At 45.8% G+C, this 25,324-nt stretch overlaps 1 pseudogene across 1 annotated transcript; it reads right to left on the bottom strand.

Annotated features, from left to right (window-relative positions):
- Nucleotides 1-5,145: 5,145 nt before the first annotated feature.
- On the bottom strand, nucleotides 5,146-24,473 carry LOC308156225 (interleukin-6 receptor subunit beta-like; annotated as a pseudogene). The gene is made up of 22 exons: nucleotides 24,462-24,473; nucleotides 23,654-23,743; nucleotides 23,360-23,401; nucleotides 22,882-22,924; nucleotides 22,577-22,680; nucleotides 22,320-22,388; nucleotides 21,225-21,379; nucleotides 20,947-21,053; nucleotides 18,953-19,112; nucleotides 18,180-18,340; nucleotides 17,710-17,864; nucleotides 17,351-17,510; nucleotides 15,793-15,864; nucleotides 15,278-15,345; nucleotides 14,585-14,828; nucleotides 14,259-14,459; nucleotides 13,789-13,890; nucleotides 13,414-13,563; nucleotides 11,274-11,414; nucleotides 10,743-10,839; nucleotides 6,344-6,425; nucleotides 5,146-5,997 (listed from the first exon to the last, which is right to left on the bottom strand). The product of its transcript is annotated as an interleukin-6 receptor subunit beta-like (transcript).
- Between the last annotated feature and the right edge of the window lie 851 nt (nucleotides 24,474-25,324).

The following is a 25,324-nucleotide window of genomic DNA, read 5'->3' as shown; positions in this document are numbered from 1 at the left end:
AGAATAAAAGTCAGAAAAAGTACATTTCTGAAAAAAAGTCCAGTATGTGCTGGATGGTGGAGTATTGGTTCAGCGCATCCCATGGACATGTGGATCCACATACAAGGACATCTGCAAGCTGTACAGTGAGTATGTCACAAGGAAGTATGGAGAGGCAGTTGTACCTCCAGACAGCTCCAGATGGGCTCAAGGCTCTGCTGGGGAGATGTGGGAACAGATACCACATCAGGGCTGCTGGAGAAGGTGGAGGGGATGGTGCAGAAGAACGGAGGAGAGTGCTACACCAACAAATTGTTGAGAGGGGCAAAAGCGGTCATACAAAGGAAGATGGAGGCAGAGGCTGTCCCAAGGCAGATGGATCAGCCACAGATGGACCATTCCTCAGAGTCTCTCGTCTCTAACTTCCGTCAATGGATGAAAGCTGCCCTCTCTCCTGAGGTCCTAGAAGAAGTGAAGATGTGGGTGAAGGCAATATTGGCTGGGGCAGCTATGGGGGCAGCGTTTGGGGTGGGCGGTGTGGCTGTAGCAGGTTTAGTCATGTGTGAAGTGGGGGGCCTGGGGACTGCAGCAGCCATGGGAGGGATAGCAGGAGCTATGATAGGGCCCGAGGGGTTGCATGATGCCGGTCCAACAGGTAAACACAAGTGGCAGTAATTAGACCAATAGCAGATTGAGGGACTCTTAACAGTAGAAGGGGCTTCAACTGTAGATCAGGGAGTTGTGGCTGTAGCTTCAGAATCGTTTTTTTCTTCCGTTGTAGCAATGACAAATTCTCCATTCAAATGAAGAGAGGCTCTGGGTGGAATTCCTATATTTCGTTTGTCTATAAATGTTTTATTTTATTTTATTTTATTTTGATACGGTTCATGTGTGTCAGCCCTTCTGGGATTCTTATCTCACTTTTATGTTTCTTGTCGTTGCACCTGTATTGTATATGTGTGTGTGCAAATAAAGACGAATAACAAATCTGACTGGATTCTATTTTCTTGCATCTTGATCATTAATAGTAATGGCTCAAGGCTCTGTCCTGCTGCCAGGCCTTCCCCAGAGTCTACAGACTCTGACTTAAGTAGGTGGATCAAGTGTGCCCTCTCCCCTGAGGTCCTGAGTGGAGTGATCCCATGGGCGGCAGCAGGGCTGGACTGGGACAAAAATTAGGCCCTGGCATTTTTGGCCCAGACAGGCCCACCCCAATCGGTCGGACCACACCCACCAGCACAAAAATACTTGCCTTATATACTCGTCTTATATACTGTGCTGTACAGTCATATGACAAACTGTAGTATTCCCCCAAACCACTACAAAGACGACTACATACAGTAAGCAATGGTACCAGTGCAAGTAGACCAGTGTACTCAGTGATCAGATTCCAGAGCGAATTTACGAACGCAGCCTTGTTGTTCTAGATTTTTTTTTCCATTATCAACCTATCATTGCGCTGTAGAGTAAAACAAAGCACGCAACTGTCGCGTCTATCTTTTCATGGCAACTCTACATTGTGATTTACAAGGGATATTAACTAATATTAAGTAATATTATTACTTGGTTACATTTTGCAATTGATCCGCGGTACACATGCGTGCCGAACCGTGGGGGGCGATCCGTTACACCCCTACACACAGGGCTGGACTGGCCATCTGGCATACCGGGCATTTGCCCGGTGGGCCGCGGTAGTTTTGGGCCGGCTGGCAAAAAAATAATTTGAGCCGACCGGCAAAAAAATAATTAAAAAAAAAAAAAAAAAAAAAAAAAAAAAAATTAGATATATTTTTTTACCAGCCAGCCCGGCCGAAAGCTACCATCGAACGGCCCATAAATCGAAAGCTGCCATTGAACGGCCCATAAATCAGGGACAGCGGCCCATTGGTACATTTTCTATACAGACACTGGGCTGGCCCAATCAACAGAGAGAAGGGGGGGGGGGGGGGGTCAGGGGTCACGCACGCACGCAGCACCAGACCTCCGTCTCAGTTTCGCGGTAGTTTTGGGCCGAGCCGGCCGGCAAAATAAATTTAGTTAGCCTGGATAGTTACTAGATAGATACTGAGAGAGATGGAGCGCAAAAGCACACTAAAACGGAAGGGAGGCTGGGAAAAACTTAGGGAGAAAAACAAGAAGAAACTCGAGGCAGATGCTGCCAAATGTGTAAACATTAGGGACATGTTTGCTGCACCCTCAAGTTTACCACAGCAGCAACAGCAACAGGTTGAAGAGGAGGCTGGCAGGGAGGAGCGGGAGCAGGGTACAGATACAGAGGATAGAGAGGATACAGAAGAAGCGGGGCCGAGTCAGCCTGTAACCGTTGACCCGGTAAGGAAAATATAGGTAGCTGTGTAGGGGTGTAACGGATCGCCCCCCACGGTTCGGCACGCATGTGTACCGCGGATCAATTGCAAAATGTAACCAAGTAATAATATTACTTAATATTAGTTAATATCCCTTGTAAATCACAATGTAGAGTTGCCATGAAAAGATAGACGCGACAGTTGCGTGCTTTGTTTTACTCTAAAGCGCAATGATAGGTTGATAATGGAAAAAAAAATCTAGAACAACAAGGCTGCGTTCGTAAATTCGCTCTGGAATCTGATCACTGAGTACACTGGTCTACTTGCACTGGTACCATTGCTTACTGTATGTAGTCGTCTTTGTAGTGGTTTGGGGGAATACTACAGTTTGTCATATGACTGTACAGCACAGTATATAAGACGAGTATATAAGGCAAGTATTTTTGTGCTGGTGGGTGTGGTCCGACCGATTGGGGTGGGCCTGTCTGGGCCAAAAATGCCAGGGCCTAATTTTTGTCCCAGTCCAGCCCTGCCTACACAGCTACCTATATTTTCCTTACCGGGTCAACGGTTACAGGCTGACTCGGCCCGCTTCTTCTGTATCCTCTCTATCCTCTGTATCTGTACCCTGCTCCCGCTCCTCCCTGCTAGCCTCCTCTTCAACCCTAACCCTAATCCTCTGTATCTGTACCCTGCTCCCGCTCCTCCCTGCCAGCCTCCTCTTCAACCTGTTGCTGTTGCTGCTGTGGTAAACTTGAGGGTGCAGCAAACATGTCCCTAATGTTTACACATTTGGCAGCATCTGCCTCGAGTTTCTTTTTGTTTTTCTCCCTAAGTTTTTCCCAGCCTCCCTTCCGTTTTAGTGTGCTTTTGCGCTCCATCTCTCTTAGTATCTATCTAGTAACTATCCAGGCTAACTAAATTTATTTTGCCGGCCGGCTCGGCCCAAAACTACCGCGAAACTGAGACGGAGGTCTGGTGCTGCGTGCGTGCGTGACCCCTGACCCCCCCCCCTTCTCTCTGTTGATTGGGCCAGCCCAGTGTCTGTATCGAAAATTGGCCAATGGGCCGCTGTCCCTGATTTATGGGCCGTTCAATGGCAGCTTTTGATTTATGGGCCGTTCGATGGTAGCTTTAGGCCGGGCCGGCTGGTAAAAAAAAAAAAAAAAACTTTTTTTTTTTTTTTTTGGGGTCGGTCGGCTCGGCCCAAAACTACCGCGGCCCACCGGGCAAATGCCCGGTATGCCAGATGGCCAGTCCAGCCCTGGGCGGCAGGGTTACTACTGGGTGTAGTGGTAGGGGCAGCTGCTGGGGCATGTGTGGCTGGATTAACAAGGATGTCAATGACAACTTGTATGGCTGTGGGGGGGATAGGATTAGGACTTTTGGGAGGGAGCATTGGTTTGGTGATAGGGTTTGAGAAACTTGAGAAGAAGAGGTGATTAGACCAACAGCAGGATGAGGGAGTTAGTACAGTAGCAGAGGGGTTTCTGTGGGGACAGGGAGTTACAGCTGGAGCTTCAGGAATGGTTTGTTGATATTATGTATGTATGTTTGATATTTAATGATAATACTTCACACTTGCTTGATTGACATTTACTATTGTTTATTTCATATTGTACATTCACAAACCAAGCTCCAAAAGGGCACATGTACTGTATTCAGGTGACATGCAGTGAAAGAGGAGTATTGTAGTACGTGTCTGTGTGTCCTGCTATAACAGGAAGTAGTGTTAATCATTATGGGCATCGCGATAGCTTCTCAGGACTAAAGCAATATTTACATTTCTATCAATGTAACATTCTTTGTCTTTGCTTCTCTGGGAGCACATCTGAAAGGTCCTGTTGAACTCTGGCCAAACACATATCAACAAAAAGTAACAAAATCAACAGAAATCTCTCTCTCCATATCAGTAACAATTATACATCCAGAGAGGTAATCTACAACACTTGCATGTAACAGTAATCTCTGAAAGTCTGACCTTCAATTGTAGCAACATTGAAGCCACAAGGAAATGTGTTTGTTACCTGATCAAATTAAAATTACAATGACAAAAGATGTAGAATTCATAGTATTTGAAATGAGCATTAAAAAATCATGCCATTCATCTATGGTGACCCTACAGCAAAGTTCTTGACAACAATCAGGCATTATAGCAGTCTGATGTACATGGAGTCAAATGGTTATTCTCTCTCTCTCTCAATCTTATCCCTTGTGATAATTATAATCATTTAAAATATGCAGTGTGTGTGTGCGCATGTGTTTGTGTTTGTGTGTGTGTGGGGTGTCCATACACGGCAGGCCCTGTTGTACAGTTTGTCATCATCACTCCTCTTTCTTCAAGTCCAGTGTCTTGTTATGATGCTTCACCAAACAGTGTAACTTCAAAGTGACCCTTGACCCTCAGGCTATAGAAGTGACCCCTGGTCAGGCTGTAGAGATTAGCCCACTTCTGGACTGTGCATGATACAAAGTCAAGTTTGCTCACTCAAAGCAGAGCAGCACCGATGATGCTTAGTCAGTGAAATTAAATGGTAGTGGTCAGGCCTGTCAGAGTAATGTGGAAAATAGGACACAAGAGGGTGCTATACCATGAAATGTACCATCCTGGCAACATCAGGGGAAACACTTGGTTGCTGTGCAACATGACTATATCTGTTAATTACATTCATATATGTATAATATACTTATTGTACAATTGTAATAGTATGAAAAATTGTCAGCTTGAAGCTATGTGATAAACTACATTACAAGTCATGACTTCTGTGATTCTATTAGCTTTTTAGGACATTACAACAATAAAAGCCTCAAGACAAAGGCTAAGTCTACAAACCAAAACAGTCAAATTGTGAAGCATGTTACGATGGACACACAGTGTATGAGTTCATGATTGGCAATAAAAAAAGTGCAAAACCTAATAGACTCACAGACATCATTCTAAAAACACTTGGACTTGCTGACTTTTAAAGCTTTGAAATGAACAAAAGGCACGGAGGAATTACACTATTGCAAACAAAAGTCAACGTCCTCTGACTCTCCCTCATTGTGGCCTGTAGCCACTCAGCTGAGGCATATAGCTAGGGGCGGGTCCTGCTGACGACGGCTGCCAATCAGGGGTTTCCTCTTCATCTGTGGGCGTGGTCTGCTGAGACCCCTCCTCCAATGGGCTGAACCTGAGCGACGAGGCCCCGCCCTGCTCCTCCATCTCTAGCTGGTTGAACTCCGCAGGCGGACGGCTGTCCTCGTTACCCGCCGGCGAGCGTCTGAAGTATGGGTTCCTGGGGTAGCGGGACTCCTGCCCCTCCTGGAGGTGGTGCTGGTGGTGGAGGTCAGGGTGTTCCTCTTAGTCCAGCAGGGGCTGTGTGGACTCAGAGCGGGCGAAGACATGCTGGGCCTGGGCCTGGGTCTGGGGGGGGAGGGACCCCGGGGTCTGGGTCTTGTAGCCAGTGGAGGCGGCCACCACAGAGGAGTATTGGACGGTGCTGGCCGTGGTCTGGCCCGAGTCTCCGCCCTCGTCGCTGTCAGAGACGCTCTGGCGTGGCGAGGACATACAGGAGGAGCCTCCGATGCCGCTGCTGTGCTCTTCCGACAGGTACTTGTCCTTCTTCAGGGGCAGGCACGTCTTGTCCTCCTCGTACAGGGACTTCCTGTCAAACACATCCACTTCCACCACGCTCACATCTGCCAGGATGCTCTCCTTGGGGCTGTCCGCGTGGCAGCGGAGAGGGGGGGGGCGGAGAGGGGGGGGGAGAGAGAGAGAGAGAGAGAGAGAGAGAGAGAGAGAGAGAGAGAGAGAGAGAGAGAGAGAGAGAGAGAGAGAGAGAGAGAGAGAGAGAGAGAGAGAAGAGGGTTGATGGGATTAAATAATATACAGTATAATAATAATAATAATAATAATAATAATAATAATAATATAGAGATATAGATAGGTGAAGTGGATGCACATCTGAATCTAGGACAGGTGTTTTGTCTGTGGGACATAAATCATCTAAGTTCCTAAGTTTATAAGTTCCTAAGTTTATTTCTTCCCACGGCAGCACAGAGGCACTGGGACCTACTTTGGAGGGGAAGTCAGGTGACCAGGTGGCGATGGTGCTGTTGGAGGGGTCTGGGACAACCGGCCAGAAGATCTTCTTGATCCTAAACAAAACAAGGCATGGTTAGAGAACGTCTTTTAGCAGGTGAAAAATAGACTATAGGTTTTAGTCTGTTGCTTTGTGTTTGGTTTGGCATGCAGGATGAGAACGTTTGGAACTATTCTGTTGATTCCACTGAAGCCTTCATGCTAGATTCAGTGAAATGGAGTGATAGTTCTTTGAAAAGGAATTATTTCAAACACAAACACAGCTATTTTTGTAAGTGCTTTGTTCAGACAGCTAATCTACTGTATGATATCAAGCAAAGTCAAATTCCTCAGCAATGACATACAGTATGTCATTAACATAAGCCATACTTTCTCTGTGGCTGTGTGTTATTTACCCCCAGCCAACTCCACTAGGCAGGTAGATGCAGCAGACTTTTATGAAAATATCCTCACAAATGTCTATAGTTTTCAGAAACTTGGCCCTTTTCTTATAATGGGAGACTTCAACAGCCGTTGTGCAGATTCTCAGGACTATATTGAGGGTGTGGACTTGGTGGAAGAACGGAATGTAGTGGACTTCTCATCTAACTCCTATGGTGAATTACTTACACAATTTCTGATCAGTGCAAATTGCTGTATTCTAAACGGGAGAAACTATTGTAAGAATGACTTCACCTGTGTGTCAAGTCAACTAAGGGGCTGTCAGTTGTTGATTATTTAATCGTCCCTCATGAAAATCTGCATTGGTTTAGTGACTTCACTGTAACTAGGAGCAGGGACCTTTTCACTCAAGCGGGGTGTGTCTCAATTATGGACACGACTAGAGTAATCCCAGACCACTCCTGCCTTACCTGCACCATGGCCCTACCAGCAGTACCTTCCCTACCTCAATCTTCCAAACAGAGGAACGAGGACAGGGTCTCTTTCACTGCCTTTGATTTGTCCACTATCCCCGACCACTTCCTGTCTAGTGACAGCTGCCAAGATGCACTGAGGGGCTGTATAGCCCAGTTAGAGGCCTCAGCAGCCAACCAGTTTACTGTGGACTCGGTGTATGCTCAGTTTTGTGACATTGTAAAACATGAGATGCGAGAACAGATACCCCACAAGGACATTATTATCCAACCGGGTCGCACAAACAAAAAGAGGAAAACAAAAAAAGCCTGGTGGACAGATGAGCAATCCTCATTATGGAACTCCTTGAGCGTGGCAGAGAAGGAGTGGACATCCTGCCCCCCCGGACCAACAAGAGCCAGGGCTAGAGCTGTGATGAAGGACAGACAGAGACAGTTTGACCGCTCAGTCCAAGCTGCAAAGAGACGCCACTGGAGACTGCAACAGGAGAATATCCAGGAGCTAGAAAGCAACGACCCGAAGACCTTCTGGAGCCAAGTTAACCAGCTTGGTGTAGGCAGCGAGCGGCACCCCAACATCCCCTGGGAGGTCTTGGGGCCGGATGGCTCCCCACAGACTGATAAAGAATCTGTCCTAGAGTCGGGGAGGAGCGAGTTTGCCAGCTTGTTCCAGGCGAACCAGCATAGTGGCCCCACCCTCGCCAGAGTCACAGAGCACCCCCACTTTAACCTGGATACATCCCTGAACCAGCCAATCAGTGAGCATGAGATTGTCAAAGTCCTGCAAGCAGCCAAGAAACGCAAAGCATATGGTTTTGATGGGCTACCTACTGATGTTCTGAAAAATGGTAATGCACTTAACTTATTGCATAGGCTTTTTAATCATTGTTTTCTTAATGGCACAATCCCAGAACTATGGAAATATGGCATCATCAACCCTATCTATAAAGGCAGGGGAAAAGATAAAAGAATACCTGCAAACTATCGAGCTATTACTTTGACCTCTGCTGTATATAAACTGTTCTGCTGTGTGTTACATAACAGGGTCTCTGAGTGGGTGGAGTCCAACGGCATCATAACAGATGAACAAAATGGGTTTAGAAAGAAAAGGAGTTGTATAGACCATATTGCCACTTTAACTGCTATTATAGACTCAAGGAAAAAGCTTAGAAAATCTACATTCTGCTCTTTTATCGATTTTTCCAAAGCCTTTGATCATATTAACCGTAGCATGCTATGGGAGAAGTTGTCAGCTGTAGGCCTACATGGCAACAACCTTAACTGTCTTACTGCTCTGTACGAAAATGTGAAATGCTGTGTCCGTGTAAATGGTAGCCTTACAGATTGGTTCCTAGTCGACATCGGCGTAAAACAGGGCTGCATTTTGTCACCTGTTCTGTTCTCCATATATATAAATGACTTAAGTATAGCAATTAAGGCCTTGGGAAAAGGTGTCCCTATAGGAAATGAAAAGATCTCTATACTTTTATATGCAGATGATATTACCCTGATATCTGAGACAGAAGAGGAACTACAGGAGATGCTGACACTGGTCCATAGTTGGTGCCAGGAGTGGAAACTAAATATAAATGTTGATAAAACCAAAGTAGTGCATTTCAGAAATCCAGCAAAGCCCCTGTCCAGTTTTAGCTTCTCATGTGGGCTTTCCCCACTAGAGGTAGTCAGAGAATACAAATATCTGGGTCTATACTTAACAGAGTTCCTAGACTATAGTGTAACTGCTAAACATCTAGCCTTGCATGCAAATAGAGCACTAGGTGCAATTATAGCCAAAAGCAAAATATTGGGTGGTTTCCCCTTCAAATGTTTCACCAAATTGTTTGAATCTTTGGCTCTGCCCATCCTGACCTATGCAGCTGCTGTCTGGGGTTACAAAAGTCACTCTTGTATTAATGCTGTTTTTAATAGGGCATGTCGTTTTTGTTTGGGTGTGGGTAAATACACACCGAATGCTGCCATACAAGGTGATTTGGGGTGGAAAACCATGTAGCAACACCAGTGGTCATGCATTTTCAAGAACTGGAAGAGACTGTGTGGTATGCCTGATAACAGGCTATGTAAGCGTGTGTTCCTGTGGGCTAACCAGATGAGAAATGTGAAAAACTATGCTCATACGGCGCGATTTTTTTTTAGCTCTCTACATCTATCCCACCTCGCCAGCACTGATCTAATCCTATCAAGAAATGATCTACGGAGTCTTGATGTAGCAGTTGCAGAGGCAGACAAGGAGAAATGGCTCCGGCAGATTAACAGGCCAGAGGGAAACAAACTGCGTACTTACTGTTCTTTTTTTTTTAATAAATTTGTTTTTTTCACCCAATTTGGTATCCAATTGAACCCAACCTAGCATCCAATTATCCCCTGCCTATTGCGTAGGATCCGCCGCACGACCCCGTGGCCGGCAGCCCCAGAGGAGATCGCCAGGCAGACTAGCTGACTGGCTCCTCGAGCCCAGCACCGTTATTCCGGCACCCGGGGGGCACTGTTGCGCGACGGATCCTTGTCCGGAAATAGTCCTATACCGCCCTCTGGAGCGGCCGCTCAATATGCTGTGTGCCTCGGCCATATCCGGGTCTGGCGAGACCGGGATTCGATCCCAGTCCCCGGTGGGCAGCTTGCACTAGTGGCTAGTGCTTAGACCGCTACGCCACTGCGGGGCATTACTTACTGTTCTTTTAAAAATGTTTTTGAATCAGAACCCTATGTTCAATGCATTATGCCCAGGCAGCATAGAAGTGCCCTTGCCAAATTTAGGTGTGGAGTCGCTCCCTTAGCCCTGGAAACCGGCAGATACACTAACACCCTAGTGGAGAGTCGTTTCTGCACACTGTGCAACAGTGGTTCGATTGAATCCGAAGCCCACGTCCTATTACACTGTGAACTTTATAACGACATCCGCGCTGATCTTTTTATCTTTTTATCAAAACACTACGAGAATTTTAATGATTTTAATGACCATAATAAACTGTGTAAAATTTTAGCTGGTGAACACTGCACTAAATGAATGTGCCAAGGCCTGCCACCTCATCCTACAAAGAAGAGTAGCCTTCATGAGCATCGCACAATAAACTGCCCCCCCCCCCCATTTTCTTTACATATTTCATTGCCTTTACTGTATACTGTATTTTATTGTAATGCCAATGCCAATTTGCTGTGTAATAGTTCAAGTGAAATAGTACTCGAATATACGTTTTTAATTTGTATTGCTATGATTTGTATTGTGTCTCACAACTCCATGTGAGTGGTCCTCAACTTTTTAATGCACCTTTTGTTGCTGTTCTTTATACCATACCTGTTTGTTGAGGAGTGACACATAAATAAAGATATATCTATCTATCTATCTATCTATCTATGTGCTGTCTTCACAGAGAGAAGCCAGAACTGCTGCAGTAACTTTCCAGGAGTCATAAATATAATATATAATATAATAATCCATAGTGATGAATGTTGTTCCAGGCTGTCACAGTGTAGGAGAGACAGGATAAAGGAGTAACTCACGACTCCTTCTTGCACATGCAGAACAGCATGGTCATCAACACCACGAACAGGAAGGCGAAACACGCTCCCACCACGATGCCCTCTATCTGGCCCGGAGCTGATGGACAACGCGCACGCGCGCACACGCACACGCACACGCACACAACAAATAGAGAACATTTAAATGAGATCTAGAACATCAAGATGAGATACAACATTAAGATGACATCTACAACATTATTGTTGATTCACTTGACTAACGAATAGAACCACAGAGGGAGAACGGATGGCAGCCCAGGGGAAGTTATAGAGGGACAGAAGTTTAACAGAGTGCAAAATGTTGCTTTTGTAGTATGAACTATTCTTGTGCTCAGGCAGATTTTGTGAAAATATTGCTGATGGAGTCCATTCACATGGTGCAATTTTGGAAATACATGACAGACAGAATACAAAAGAAAACCATGTGGGTGTACCTCAGTCCATGTAACATGTTTGTGTTGGTTGTGTGTGTGCTTGGTTTTAGAACAGTACTGTGCTCCTGGTAACGCTCACCGTAGGTGTGGGTAACGAAGGAGAAGTTGGTGCTGTTGGTGTGTCCCACCACAGTAGAGGCCATGACCCGCACCACGTAGTTACTGCTGCTGGACAGGTGCCTGAGCGTGTAGGAGTCGGTGTCAGGAGGCACGCTGTCGGCTGCAAAACAACACAGTCACAGAGGTGAACACACACACTCGTACACGCCGGCCCGACACTCCCATTACAGCAGGACTGCACATGGAGAACGAGATGACAGTAAATTGGGTCAAGACACAGAATCATTTTAATATAACATTTTTATTTAATTAATGTGTGTGTGTGTGTGTGTGTGTGTGTGTGTGTGCGTGCGTGCGTGCGTGCGTGTCCGTCGCGTCTGTTTGAGTGTGTGTGTACAGCAGGGGAGGCTGGTTCATTAGGGGCAATTGGACAATGCCCCACCAAAGGGAGAAGAGAGAGATTTTTTTTCTATGACTTCTAGACAGTGTTGCTTCTGAATATCATAGTCCAATCAGCTAGTGTTCTGTGGAGTATATCATAGTCCAATCAGCTAGTGTTCTGTGGAGTATGTTCCAATCAGCTTCAAGTCCCGCCCCTTTCGGGGCAACTTTCACTCTACGCGAAATTGCACTAGGCTGTTCTCGTAGACTTGCAAGTAAAATCTATTTTGGTTACTTCAGGCCATTCGGTCATTTGTCTATGGGGTTTTGGGACATGCACAAAGAATCGTACGTGCTTACGTCATGTCCGGCGTAGCTTTAGACCTGCTTCACCATCGCTATGGCGGCTAGTAATGTTCTGAACAACTCGGTTGAATCTTTAAAAGAAACACCGTTCAGCCTTCGTAGCAACCAGGAGAAATTAACAGTAAAGGAATTAGGACCACCCAGACCAAATTTAATTATAAAGCAAGTTTATACAAAGGCAGGGAAAATGGGAAAATCATATAACCGAGGATTTAGGAGGATTTCTTTCTGTAAACAAATTGAACAAATGGATTAGAAGGAGGCATCTTTTGTTCCCAACTTGAGGATATTACAACTGGACCTATTACCGAAGTCAAACTTCGTTTGTGGTCGCAATCTCCGCGGCTGTTAGGCTGCTACTGTTGGTGTTTTGCGAAGCCAGAATACACAAACTCGACCTGAAGGTAAGTGAGTCAGCTAAGATAAAAGCTACTTCAAACATTTAGTAATATCGTCAGCATGGTACGTTTTCTATTGTCGTCTTTTAGCTTGTTTGTTTATGTATTCAGCACACGCACACACACACACACACACACACACACACACACTCACTAGAGGGGATGAAGAGGTCTGTACAGGGGGGTAGGGGGGATGAAGAGGTCTGTACAGGGGGGTAGGGGGGATGAGGAGGTATGTACAGGGGGGTAGAGGGGATGAAGAGGTCTGTACAAGGGGGTAGAGGGGATGGAGAGGTCTGTACAGGGGGGTAGAGGGGATGGAGAGGTCTGTACAGGGGGGTAGAGGGGATGAAGAGGTCTGTACAAGGGGGTAGAGGGGATGGAGAGGTCTGTACAGGGGGGTAGAGGGGATGGAGAGGTCTGTACAGGGGGGTAGAGGGGATGAAGAGGTCTGTACAAGGGGGTAGAGGGGATGGAGAGGTCTGTACAGGGGGGTAGAGGGGATGGAGAGGTCTGTACAGGGGGGTAGGGGGGATGAGGAGGTATGTACAGGGGGGTAGAGGGGATGAAGAGGTCTGTACAGGGGGGTAGGGGGGATGAGGAGGTATGTACAGGGGGGTAGAGGGGATGAAGAGGTCTGTAGAGGAGGGTAGAGGGGATGGAGAGGTCTGTACAGGGGGTAGAGGGGATGGAGAGGTCTGTAGAGGTGGGTAGAGGGGATGTAGAGGTGGGTAGAGGTGATGAAGAGGTCTGTAGAGGTGGGTAGAGGGGATGAAGAGGTCTGTACAGGGGGGTAGAGGGGATGAAGAGGTCTGTAGAGGTGGGTAGAGGGGATGAAGAGGTCTGTACAGGGGGGTAGAGGGGATGGTGAGGTCTGTACAGGGGGGTAGAGCTATTCTCATGCTAAAATCAACTGTAAATCCAGATTTTAAAGTTGATATTCTTCCCCGTGGAGCATGCCCCCATAACCTGTGCCCCACCCAAAATGTTTAGCACCAGCCGCCACTGGTGTACAGTACGTATAGAGTTCGTGGCCCCCTGTGGTGTAGTAGATGGTGTAGTTGGTGATGAAGCCTCGTTGTCTGTCCAGAGGGATCTCCATCCACTCCAGCTCTGCATCGTTCTTCCCTGGCCTCAGCTTCACTGACGGACCCTCCAAAGGAACTACAGCAGCGGAGCAGAGGACAGAGAAACTGCGATGAGTTCAACTACGTTACTAAGTGCTGCTCACTCCTGGTCCTGGGGAGCTGCAGTACTGCAGGCTTTTGTCCCAGCACAGCAGGGAGACACCTGATTTACCTAATCAAGGTTTTGAAGATCAGTTGACAGTTAACATAGACAACATAATGATGGATCCATCTTGTGTGTGCATGTGTGTGCGTGTCTTACCCCCTTGTTCCAGAAAGGCTGCTGTGGTGACAGGCTTCCCAACCATTCCAGAGTACAGCGGATACACAGAGATGTCGTAACGTTTATACTTCTCTATGTTTCCTGCATGGGGAAAACGTGGAATTATATTTATTAGACAGCAGAACCATATGTATGCATGGTCCACGTCTCAAAAAGGTGTTAAAAGTGTTCCCACGCACAAATTAAGCCTAACATGTTTTGTAATTACAATTTATTCCAAGACTTGGCTTAATCTGTGGCCAGGAAACCACCACTAAAAACGTACATACTGAAAGGAGCTGGTATAAAGTGCTGCCTAGCACTACATTTAGCTAAGGTTATCTAAGTCAACCATACCTTAGCTAAATTATCTAAGTCAACCATAACTTAGCTTAATTAGCTAAGTTGACCTTAACTTAGCTAAGGTTATCTAAGTCAACCATGACCATAAAGAGCTGCCTCATCCTGACCTCTGATGGCTGCTGTCCTGGTGCGTTTGCCTTCTCTCTGCCAGTCCATCTGGCCGTCGCTGACAGAGACCCACTCCACCAGGTACTCCGTCACCGCCCTGGGGTGCCCAGCCACATTGGCGGTCATGTTGGGGGGCTGCCACTCCACCCACAGCTGGCCCTCCTGGGTGTACCAGCCCAACGACTCCACCGGAGGGGGCTCTAGAGCACACATAACATTAACACACTTCACAAAGTATTATAGAAACATTGTTATACATGGTATCCAGCTAGCAAGGTAGCACGCACGCACGCACACACACACACACACACACACACACACACACCTTGTGTTACTTTAGGGATAACTAGCAGGGCACTAGGCGACTGGCCGGCAGAGTTGCTGGCAATCACTTCAGCATAGACCCTCTTCTTCTCAGACAGGCTAATCTGGCGGAGGACGGTGATTTTCCTCTCTTGCGACCAGGCCTCCAGGTCAGCCTCAGAGCCGTTCACCACCACGCTCTCCCAATCCCAGTCCTGGATCTTTACCCTGTAGCTCCGGATCCTTCCATTACACTCCACAGGAGCCTGGCAGAGAACAGATATTTAACATCTTTTTCACATCATTTAGGCTACGATGAAGGGTCATATGGTGATTCTCAAGAAAACAATTTTAAGTAATAATAATAATAATGTTACATTTGTATAGTGCTTTGGACTCAAAGCACTTAACATGTCAAAAGATATTAACATAAAAATATAGAGGACAGTCATAGAACATGCATACAATGACTTCAAATATGATCTACAGAAATGTGTCTTGTTTGTTAAAATCTATTCAACATTGAAACAAGACCCAGTGATCAACTGCCAACCAGACAATAAAGACTTTACCCAGACTTGAAAACAGTTGTGAAGCAATTGGGGGATCATGTGTAGATGAGGATTCTTCTCATTCTTCACTATTAACCAAACATGGATTAAAATCTACTATCATACCTGTGTTGTATGTAATGTGTCAGTGTTTCTTTCCCTACCTTAGACATCAGTTGTATTCTCCGTTCAGCTTGCCCCTTCAGTGTGCGGCCGTACCACCTTGTCAAGCCTGATCTAGTCAGATCTCAGAAGCTAAGCAGGGCTGGGCCTGGTTAGTAACCTGGATGGGAGTCCAAAAAGGGTGAAAGCCTGGTTGCCATGGCACATATATGTGGCTTGGGGTTGGCATGTTCCCCCCATGTCCACTAGGGGTCTCCTTCACCCCACATGGAAAGACATGCCAAAGTGAACACCCGTCCCTGACCACGACGGTGAAGAACACTACTTGGTCCCCGGGGCGCCGGGCGTCGGTTCAAGCCGCGCCAAAAGGGCGACCGCTGCCCCTGGCTGCCAGTGGAGGAATGGCAGCCCGGATGGGTTACAAAGGCAGAGGACAATTTCCACCTGGCGACCCGCCGAAGATAGTGCATGTGCTTGTGTTTGTGTGTGTGTTCACCTAAAAACGTGCATGTGTGTGATCAGAGTGTAAAACTGCCGTGTGTGGCCATTAAAAGACCATCAAGGTCCGATTTCTCTTCTCCCTGGACAGGCATGACCGCCCTCCACAGATCAGGCTTACTGGAGGGCTCTAGAGGACAGAGGAGACGTCACATATCTCACCAATGACAGATATCACGGTACAGTTCTACCACACATACTGATACAATGAACTAGACACTAATCTGATCAAGATATCTTTGAATGCCCTTTGAATCAGTCCTGATGTTCAAAATTGCCCATTTGTGTAAATTCCTACAACTCCCAAGATTCCCCTTCCTCTCACGCGACATCTTTCCATTGCTCTCTGGGAATCACTGGCACTGAAATCACGTATTCCCTCACTGATGCTACGTAGCACTAAGCTAACGTTTTCTGCCGAGCCTTGAGCGTCATCCTCGGTCAAGCTCCTGAAGTTTGCAGACGACACCACCCTGGTGGGCCTCATTTCCGGGGGGGACGAATCTGCCTACAGGGGTGAGATCGAGGGGCTGCAGAGCTGGTGCAGTTCAAACAATCTGGAGCTAAATGCTCTGAAAACAGTGGAGATGGTGGTGGACTTCCGAAGGAAAGCAGCCCTGCCCCCTCCCATCACGCTGGGAGGTACCCCGGTGGCCTCCGTGGAGTCATGCCGCTTTCTAGGCATGACCATCTCCCGGGACCTAAAGTGGGAGCAGAACACAGAGGCCCTCACAAAGAAGGCCCAGAAGAGGATGTTCTTCCTCCGGCAGCTGAGGAAACTCAGGCTGCCGAGGTCCATGATGGTCCAGTTCTACACGGTCATCATAGAGTCCATCCTCACCCACTCCATCATCACCTGGTTCCCTGCTGCAACGACCAAGGACAAGGCCAAGTTGCAGCGGGTGCTACGTTCAGCAGAGAGGGTGATCGGCTGTCCCTTGCCCTCCCTCAACTCCCTGCATGACACCAGGGCTCTGAGGAGGGCAAGGAAGATCATGGCAGACCCCTTCCACCCCGGCCACGGCCTCCTCACCCTGCTTCCCTCTGGAAGAAGGTTGCGGCTGCCTAAGGCACTGAAGGCCCGCCACAGGCTCAGCTTCTACCCCTCAGCCGCCAGGCTGATAAATGACTCTGGCTTCCCCCTCCCCCCCGCCCCCAAGTCTGCCCAGGACTGAACTGGACTCACTGTAAAAACTCTGCACTGCACTTTACTTTATACCGCACTATCCAATGCACTGTTGTCTGTCCTGTGTTGTTGTTGTTGTGTTGTCCTGTTTTTTGACATGTGAAAAAAGTATAAACGCACTTGCTGTGGTGACGAAGCAAATTCCTATATGTGTAATGCATAGTGGCAATAAACGTTATCTCAATCTCAATCCATCTCCGTAGAATTCTTTATTTGTTGCTCATCACTTTTCTTTACAGTCCTCTAGTTTTCTTTCCCCCACTCATTCCAATATATTTTATAACGATTTGTATTAAAGTTGATGAATTAAGGGGGTTAGTTTTATCTGGCTATTGGGAGCTCAAAATTAAGCAGCCATCTTGCACGTTTCGCCACCGGAAGTCTGCAAACTTCCCTTTTAATGGTTGTGGTGACTGGCTCTTACACTCACCGGCCTCAGGGGTCCTGGCGGTGGTGTTACTGCTCCAGTCGCTCCAGTAGCCGTAGTCCTTGTCATGAATGCAGCGCACCTGAACCACATACACGGTGTCAGGCCTCAGGCTCTGCAGCCGGAACGTCTCCATGTACTTCTCAGTATCTGCCCGGGGCACCTGGGGGAGGGGGGGTCGCAGCACATTAGACACCAGGACACACAGCACAACAGAACATCCAAGACCACCATTACAATGATCTATAGAGACAATCAAAGTGACTTTGAAAACGGCAGAACAGATTGCTTCCCAATTGACCAAATAGCCAGTGAGAATAGTACATACATGTATTATATAAACCTGTAAAATTCATATTTACCTCGGTCCACTCTCCAGCGGTGGCCTTGCAGTAGCGGATGTTGTACTTCAGTATGCCGTATGTTTTGTGGATAGGGTGGGTCCAGTTCACGATGAGAGATCTGGCAAATTGCTTCTCCGAGATGATTCTGACTTTGGAGGGGGGGTTTGTTTTCACTGCAAAACAGGAAAGACATATAGATCATTACACTATAGACAGTGCTCTGCGGAAGTAATGGGACAGTGAAGCATTTTATCTTCTTTTGGCCCTACACTCGAAAAGACATAGTTCCCCTATCAATCTTTTGTTTTGTGTGTAACCAAAACCTTTGGAATCTTTCTATATACAGTATATTGTACTATGATCCCTCTTCTCTATATCTCTCTCTGTCATTCCGTCAAGACTGTAATAAGGATTAGACTTCCCTCTCTCCTTTAAACATTTTTAACAAATCATCATGATGAGACTGAGGTCCATTGGTGTCCACCTACCCAGCTCCTCTGCCGATATGTTCAGGACATCAGACTGGACCTGCCCCAGTCCGTTCTCTACCTTCACCCACACGTCCAGTTCCATGAACATAGGGAACGTTTCAAAGAAGATGAAGCCACTGCTCCTCTGTGCCTTACTTATGAATGTCTTGTTGGAATCCCTGCAGGGAAATATAAACTCATCCTGAGTTGATTCTCCTTATTTTTCCACCAGTCCGATGTACATTAGTCGATGGCTAATATGATCCAGTTTGTTTGGAAGGGAAACTAAAAGCTGCCACTGTTTAAGACGCTTGATCACAACTGGAGCCAGATTAACTGATTGCTGAGAGCAATTGAAAACAAATACATGTATGGAATACAAGTCCCTATAGACAGTCTACCCACACCCTTTTAAACATTTTCACCTTTTGTTGCCCCAGAGCCTGGAATTTGAATATATTCGAGAGTCCACCAACTCAAATTGCTGATTTCAGTTGCACACTATCTGTAGTTAACAACAAATTGCTGATGCCCTCATAATCAATACAATGTTATAAAAACAGAATTATCTTATGCCTACATTTATCCGTAAAACAGAGCAAGACAACTGTCTGGTCCTAGTAATATTATTCATTATCATACATGGAGGTCAAAATCAGAGGACGGGCTCGTTGTAATGCATGGAATGGAATGAGATATCCATCGCAATGAGCACCTCCTCCGGTTTCTACCTCCACCAGCCTCCCCTGACCCAAACACCACAATGTGTATCCACAGAGCCAGTGACTTACACTATGGTGGCCAACAGAGTGTAGGTAGTGGGCACCTCCTCTACTCCCCCAGGCAGCTCCTGCCTCCTCCCGGCATCCCAGAAGCAGGATACGTTAGAGGAGATCTGGGAGCCGGACTGGACGGCCATGCAGGACTGTCGCTCCGGCTTCACAGGAGCATCTGACCAGGACCAGAGGATGGAACACAATCAACTCTGGTCTATGGTTCGGTGTTCATATTGTTTGTATTTATTGTTTATATTGTTTAGTATTGTTCTTGTGCCTTGGAGACAACAGTTTTGTAAAAATCCCTATCCAAATCAATTTGATTGATTGACTGTCATTATATAAAAAGAAGTGTTGTGTTGCTATGGATCTTCAGGGTGACAAAATAAACAATGTTTCCTTGAAAGTAAATATTTTCATATGTTATTATATCATAACATTTCTATAAGTAAAATAGTGATATTTATGAAAATTAAAGTGTGAAGGAAACACAATTTCCTGGACATGGAGCCTATTGTAGCATTGCTAGCATTGTAGGCCTACTTACACCCGTTCTTCATAATGATCCCGTGGATTTGCAGTTTGTTGTTTCCCGTACTCCGATGGTTATTACATTATTTAGTCATTCAAAGGCAATATTTAAAAGATGGGCTTTCAGTCTTGACTTGAACATATTTGCAGCCTCACCAAATCTGTGGTACACATTGGGCTGATATGCTAGCAAAAGGTCTTTCAGATATTCTGGTGCTGTGCCAGTGAGAGCTTTATAAACAAGCAGAAGGATTTTGAAATCTATTCTGAATTTAACAGGAAGCCAGTGTAGTCTCTAAAATAGGAGTTATATGAAAAAAAGCACATGATATGGTAGGATAGATAGAACTAAAAGCATATGGATCACCTGCCACCAACTGCTCTCATACGTTAAACAATACGTGTACAATAGCGTGGGGTTTCCGTTAGAAAAAATTGCCGCCGGACATCTGTCCGGGAAGATTTCGATTTACCGGACAAACGTGAATTATTCCGGTCATCATATTAAAATATAATATAGCTGTTTGTCGCGGTGATTACTGTTGTGTAGCGGCCTATATATGCCATGTAATGTCTATTTCTCATCCGATACGATTAGATGCGAGCTATATAATATATAATAATATAACATGATTCGCATGCGCGCTATGCCATTATGTCCAGCGCTGAACGGGCGCCTCACTGGGAACTGAACAGACAGCATCGATCAATGAACGGACTCCACATTACGTTAACAGAAGTTTGTTAAATTGTTTGGGATTAATGTGAGTTTTCTATTTTCTCTTTCCAGTTTTACCCTTTTTTTATCAATAAAACAACGTCATTTCTATAACCAGGTCTCGCTGGTTGGGAAGGCATTTCGTTTAGCTGCCTGTCAAATCATACTTAATCGGACTCTGGAGTATGACAATGAGGAGAACATAACTGTTTATTGAGAAACAATTGATAGGCAGGCTGGGGATACGTATATAAAGAAATACCACAATGTCTAGATGTATAACATTTTATTGAACAGTGCAAGCATGTAGGCTTCTGGCGTGACACGGCTAGCCTAATTTCCGTTCATATGCCTTTTATCAGATAAAATAAAATAGAATAAAACTCTTTGAAAATAAATAGGCTTTAAATAAACTTGCAATGCGTATAGGCTAATTTCTGAGCACCAAACACACACACACTCATACACACACAACACTGCCCGAGAGAGAAGGACCCGCCCCCTTTAGTTAGCCTATAGGTGTGTGTGTGTTTGGTGCTCAGCTGAAAATGGTGGCCCGAAGCCAATTTGAATACAATTCTCTAAAGCGAATTGTATTCAAATTGTGCTTAGAGGGAATTATTTTCACCGGACATTATGTCCGACGAGTTTTAAATTTGTCGGACTTCAACAAATTTTACCGGACAAAGACCGGTAATTACCGGTTAACGGAAACCCTGGGTGTACTGCAGGTCAGATGAGGTACAGTAGATGAGGTTACCTTCCCTCTTCCAATGACGTCCAGCAGTCTCCCCGGGGTTCCACAGAGCACGTTGCAGCCCTTCAGCACCTCTCTTATGGCGTAGCCGGTGCTGATGCCCACACGTCCTGCAGAGGAGAGGGACAATGTTGTCACATCATGTTTAGTTCCTTTGGGCAAAACAACATTCACGCTTTGCTGAAAATGTGGCATTCATCCTAGAACTGGGGAATGTTCGGGACACTTTCTAAAACTCCTTAATGTTTTATAACACATTCTAGAAGGGCTGCCTTCCTCACCCGAAGGCGAACTTCCTGGCCTCCAGGTAGATCTGGTTGATGAGCTCCCTCGTGGGAGCCACGATGATGGCCTCTGGTTCCTGCACCTCGCTGAACCTGCTGGCTGCCACACCGTCCGCCATCAGCTTCTGCAGGATGGGCAGCAGGAACGCAGCCTGGGGAGCGGTTTACAGCAAAACAATCATTAGTCCCTTACAGATTGTTGTTGTCAATTGTATTAATTGATTTGTCTGCACAAAGAGAGAAAATAAAGGCAATTGTGCAGGGTGCACTTGAATTCAAAACATGTTGATAAAACATGCTAGAGCCAAGTGTTGATAGAAAACAGATTAAAAATGTGTATTGATCAGTATTATGCATCCAAAAATATTGGTGGATATACTGTATATGTGTGGTGGCCTGGGAAAACCCGTCGGATGTCGCTGGCGTTCGTTCGTGGCAAAGAGCAAATATAGATGGAAATCGCGATTTTGGCGATTTTGATATTATGTGGTATTCTAGTACTTTGAACTCCATACTACATTATGGTGAATAAACATTTTAAGAAAACAAAAGAGAAAGTACTTATTTGTATGTTTTTGTGGCGGGTAGTTTGCTAGCGAAACAACATCACGTTGAACGTGTCTCATTCTCAGTTAAGCAACGCACGCACACATGAGCGAAAGGAGAGACGATACTTCCACCTGTGTTATTGCCAGTTTACTGATGCTCACAATAAGCATAAAGTAATAACATCTTAACTAGAAGACACACAAATGGATCTGTCCCTCGCATACCGACGAGGCGAGCAGACTACCACCGCATCACAAGCAGACTAACGAGACCGGCCGATCTGCATAGGCTCCTCCCCCGACCCGGAGGAGAAAGGGGAGGATTTCTCCCCTTTCACTTTTTTTGACATGCTACATTAAAATGCTCATAACTTTTTTAAATAAAGGGCTATCTCAGTCATTCAACCAGTTATGAATAGCTGAGAACTTCTAATTTATGGAAATATAAAAAATGAAAATGTCAAAATGCCACCATGTGAAGGGTTTTCCCAGGCCACCACACATATATAGAAAAATGTTGTGTAGATTGTAGAAGGTGACTCACTGTTTTTCCAGAGTCGGTCTGGGCACAGGCCACGAGGTCTCTGCCGGCTAAGATGATGGGGATGCCATGCTGGGACAGAGATGGGGGGACAGTGTTACGGTCTCTCAATTTACCTTCAGATCATACAACAATTCACAGACAAACAAGCAAATGTAAACCATTCAAGACAATTTGTGAAAATTGGTTAAAAAAAATTGCTCATCAGGTAGTGAAAGTCATCAACTGAGGCAACATGAAGACACCAGGAAGGAACTCACCAGGATGGCTTTGGGGGGGTTGCTGCCACTGACATCCACCAGGATGTTGTCATACTTGTGAAAGTTGATGCCTGTTTCAAACTGAGCGAAGACATCAGAGTCCTCTTCAGAGGGGGAGGGGGGCACATAGGTTACCCTTGGAGGTGCTAAGGAGGGAGGGGAGGCACAGGTCACCCTAGAAGGTCTTAGGGAGGCCTTAGATACTCTGAAACTCCTGCTTAGCTAGACCACCCAGGAGAGACGGTTTACAGTAGAAGAGAAAGTTTGCAATATTTAGAGCCCATGGCCATCAGGTATGAACATACTGACCATCAGCATCACCGTCTCCTCCCTCACCATCCCGGGAGCCTGATGTGGGAAGCAGGTATAAGACGGCAAAAAAACCATGTTTAAGTAAGTAAGCCTTGCACACAAGTAGGGCAGGAGCCCATCTCTCCTGTCAACCAGGGAAGCAGAAATCAGGACAGCTCATTTCAGGGTTCTCCCCAAACAATGCAAGAGTGGCTGGGCCACCTCGTCAACAAATCAAGTTATGCTTTCCACAAATCAATCATGACCATTCATTGATAAGGTAATATCTCAAAGATGGAACCTTTGGAGAACACTTCTTCGTCTCTTCCACGGTAGCCAGAGGAGAACAAAGACAAGACACACTGTAAGGAGATGGACTTGTGCGGCAAGGCAGTTTCATCCAACACTCTAACCCCATGTCCTCAGACATCAATGGAAATTCCTGGTAAAATAAAAGGTTTTAAAAAACACACAAAACGCCTACTGAATTACCTCCTCCACCGAAGCCTCCTCTTCCACCTCCATCTTCACCATCTGAAACCAGGAAATCACGTTTGAGATCACACCCATCAGCAACTCAACTAGTACATTCTTATGAGCATAGTTGATGTTCATCTTCACAGATTAACCAAGCATCTGCGTGTGCCTGTATCAGGTGTGTGACATGTTTGTTCTTCATCAGTCATGGAGCTAACAGAACATTCTAGAAGGGGAGATCAGTGGAGGCAGAAATCAGGAGACAGGCTCATTCGGATGGAAGGAGGAATGGGGTGTTCCTCATTTCACCGTCACCAGCCTCCAGTGGTGCAGAATCAGATGTACCTCTAGAGTGGAAGCCTCCTCTGCCCCCACGACCTCCTCTGCCACCTCCAAAACCTGAGGGGAAATAGCAGAAGTGAGGAGAATTCAATGGTTTACCGCCATTACACCCCCAAGGTTCTCCCCAAACAATGTAAGAGTGGCGCTGCGCCATGGTGTGAACTTGGCAACAGAGCATGTTATCCTGCATTCAGTATATGAAAACCATCATACCTTTTTCATTGATGTTATCACCATCCCCTGTAAAACAGAAAAATGTTTTGCAGCAAGTCACAAAGAAGCTTGTCAGACAATGAAAGATCAACACATTAAGAGGCACAAAGAAGGAAAAAATGATAAACTGAATATACCACTTCTGAATCCACCACTTCCGCCCCCTGTTAAGACAACAGGACATTACATTACTTCAGGGTTTAAAAGCATTCAATTGTCAAGCATTGGTTAAAATACTCAGCTCAATGAATCCACACCATACAAACTAATGCCTTTCAGGAGGCCTGTTCAGAACATTCAGATAAGAATTGTATGGTTGAGAAAATTTCTCTAGTAATATTGGAGAAGTTTCGTCAGACCGAATAGACCCCAGTCAGGTCCAACCAGCAGCAGACATTCTCACCTCTTCCTCTCTCCCAACCACTATTCCAAGAGCTGCCTCCTTCACCCCCTGAAAGAAAAAAAGCCTATTTACTGAGAAAGGGTCTCAAACCGGGGGGTCATGTTATGGACTTCAATCTTTTGGGAAACAGTATGACCTCTGATATCAGTCAACACTTACCTTTGTTCCCATTCTCATCAGTGCTCCCTGTTCAGAAGAAAACACGCATTCAGCCGGAGTAAAGCAACTTCTCTCAATTATCATAGTACATAAAATGGAATTTTGTTGAGTTTTACTAACTACAATTGCAACTCAAGATTGGCTTGAATTTCTTTCTGTAACTAGTCTGTTTTTCTTCATTCAAAAAACACAAAGAACAAAATGGCTTGAAACACTCTTTATATTAGGTACTAAATGTAACCACCTGAAGCAAAGCGTTTGAAGCCTCCGCCTCCTCCCCTAGCTCCTCTGCCTGTGGAAGAGTAGACAGGAGGTTCAGATCAGCATAACAGCCCATCTAGCGATCATTCATCCCAGATATTCAGATGCCTATTCAATTGGTAAACGTTTAATTTACCACCTTGGTGGAATTTACATTACCTTTTAATTGGCTCAGTGCAAACTCTACCCAACCAGCCACTGGCAGAACTTAACAACCATGCCTATAGAACTTACCACTACCACCAAAGCCTCCTCCACTGTTCCTGGACACACCGTTATCTAAACACACCAATGACATCGAATCAGCTGATCTTATACATCTAATATTCTACCTTATAAGAAGACAAACATGGAGGACGCCAAGTGGGATTCACCTAATCATTACATATCAACTGAAATGGGGTGCCATCAGTCACGCATTCCCAAGCATCAGTTAGCATATACCATATGAAAAAGGCACCATCCTACCATCATTCGCTCCTAGTATAGTATCCAATATACACTGCTCAAAGAAATTAATGGGGACACTTCGAGGATATGCCTCCCCATACCATCACTGACAAACCGGTCATGCTGGATGATGTTGCAGGCAGCATGACATT

The sequence above is a fragment of the Nansenia antarctica genome (assembly GCF_963989245.1).
Source record: "Nansenia antarctica genome assembly, chromosome: 4".
Classification (NCBI taxonomy): Eukaryota; Metazoa; Chordata; class Actinopteri; order Argentiniformes; family Microstomatidae; genus Nansenia; species Nansenia antarctica.
The sequence above is the reverse complement of the archived record's forward strand: the minus strand, read 5'-3'. Positions and strand labels throughout refer to the sequence as shown.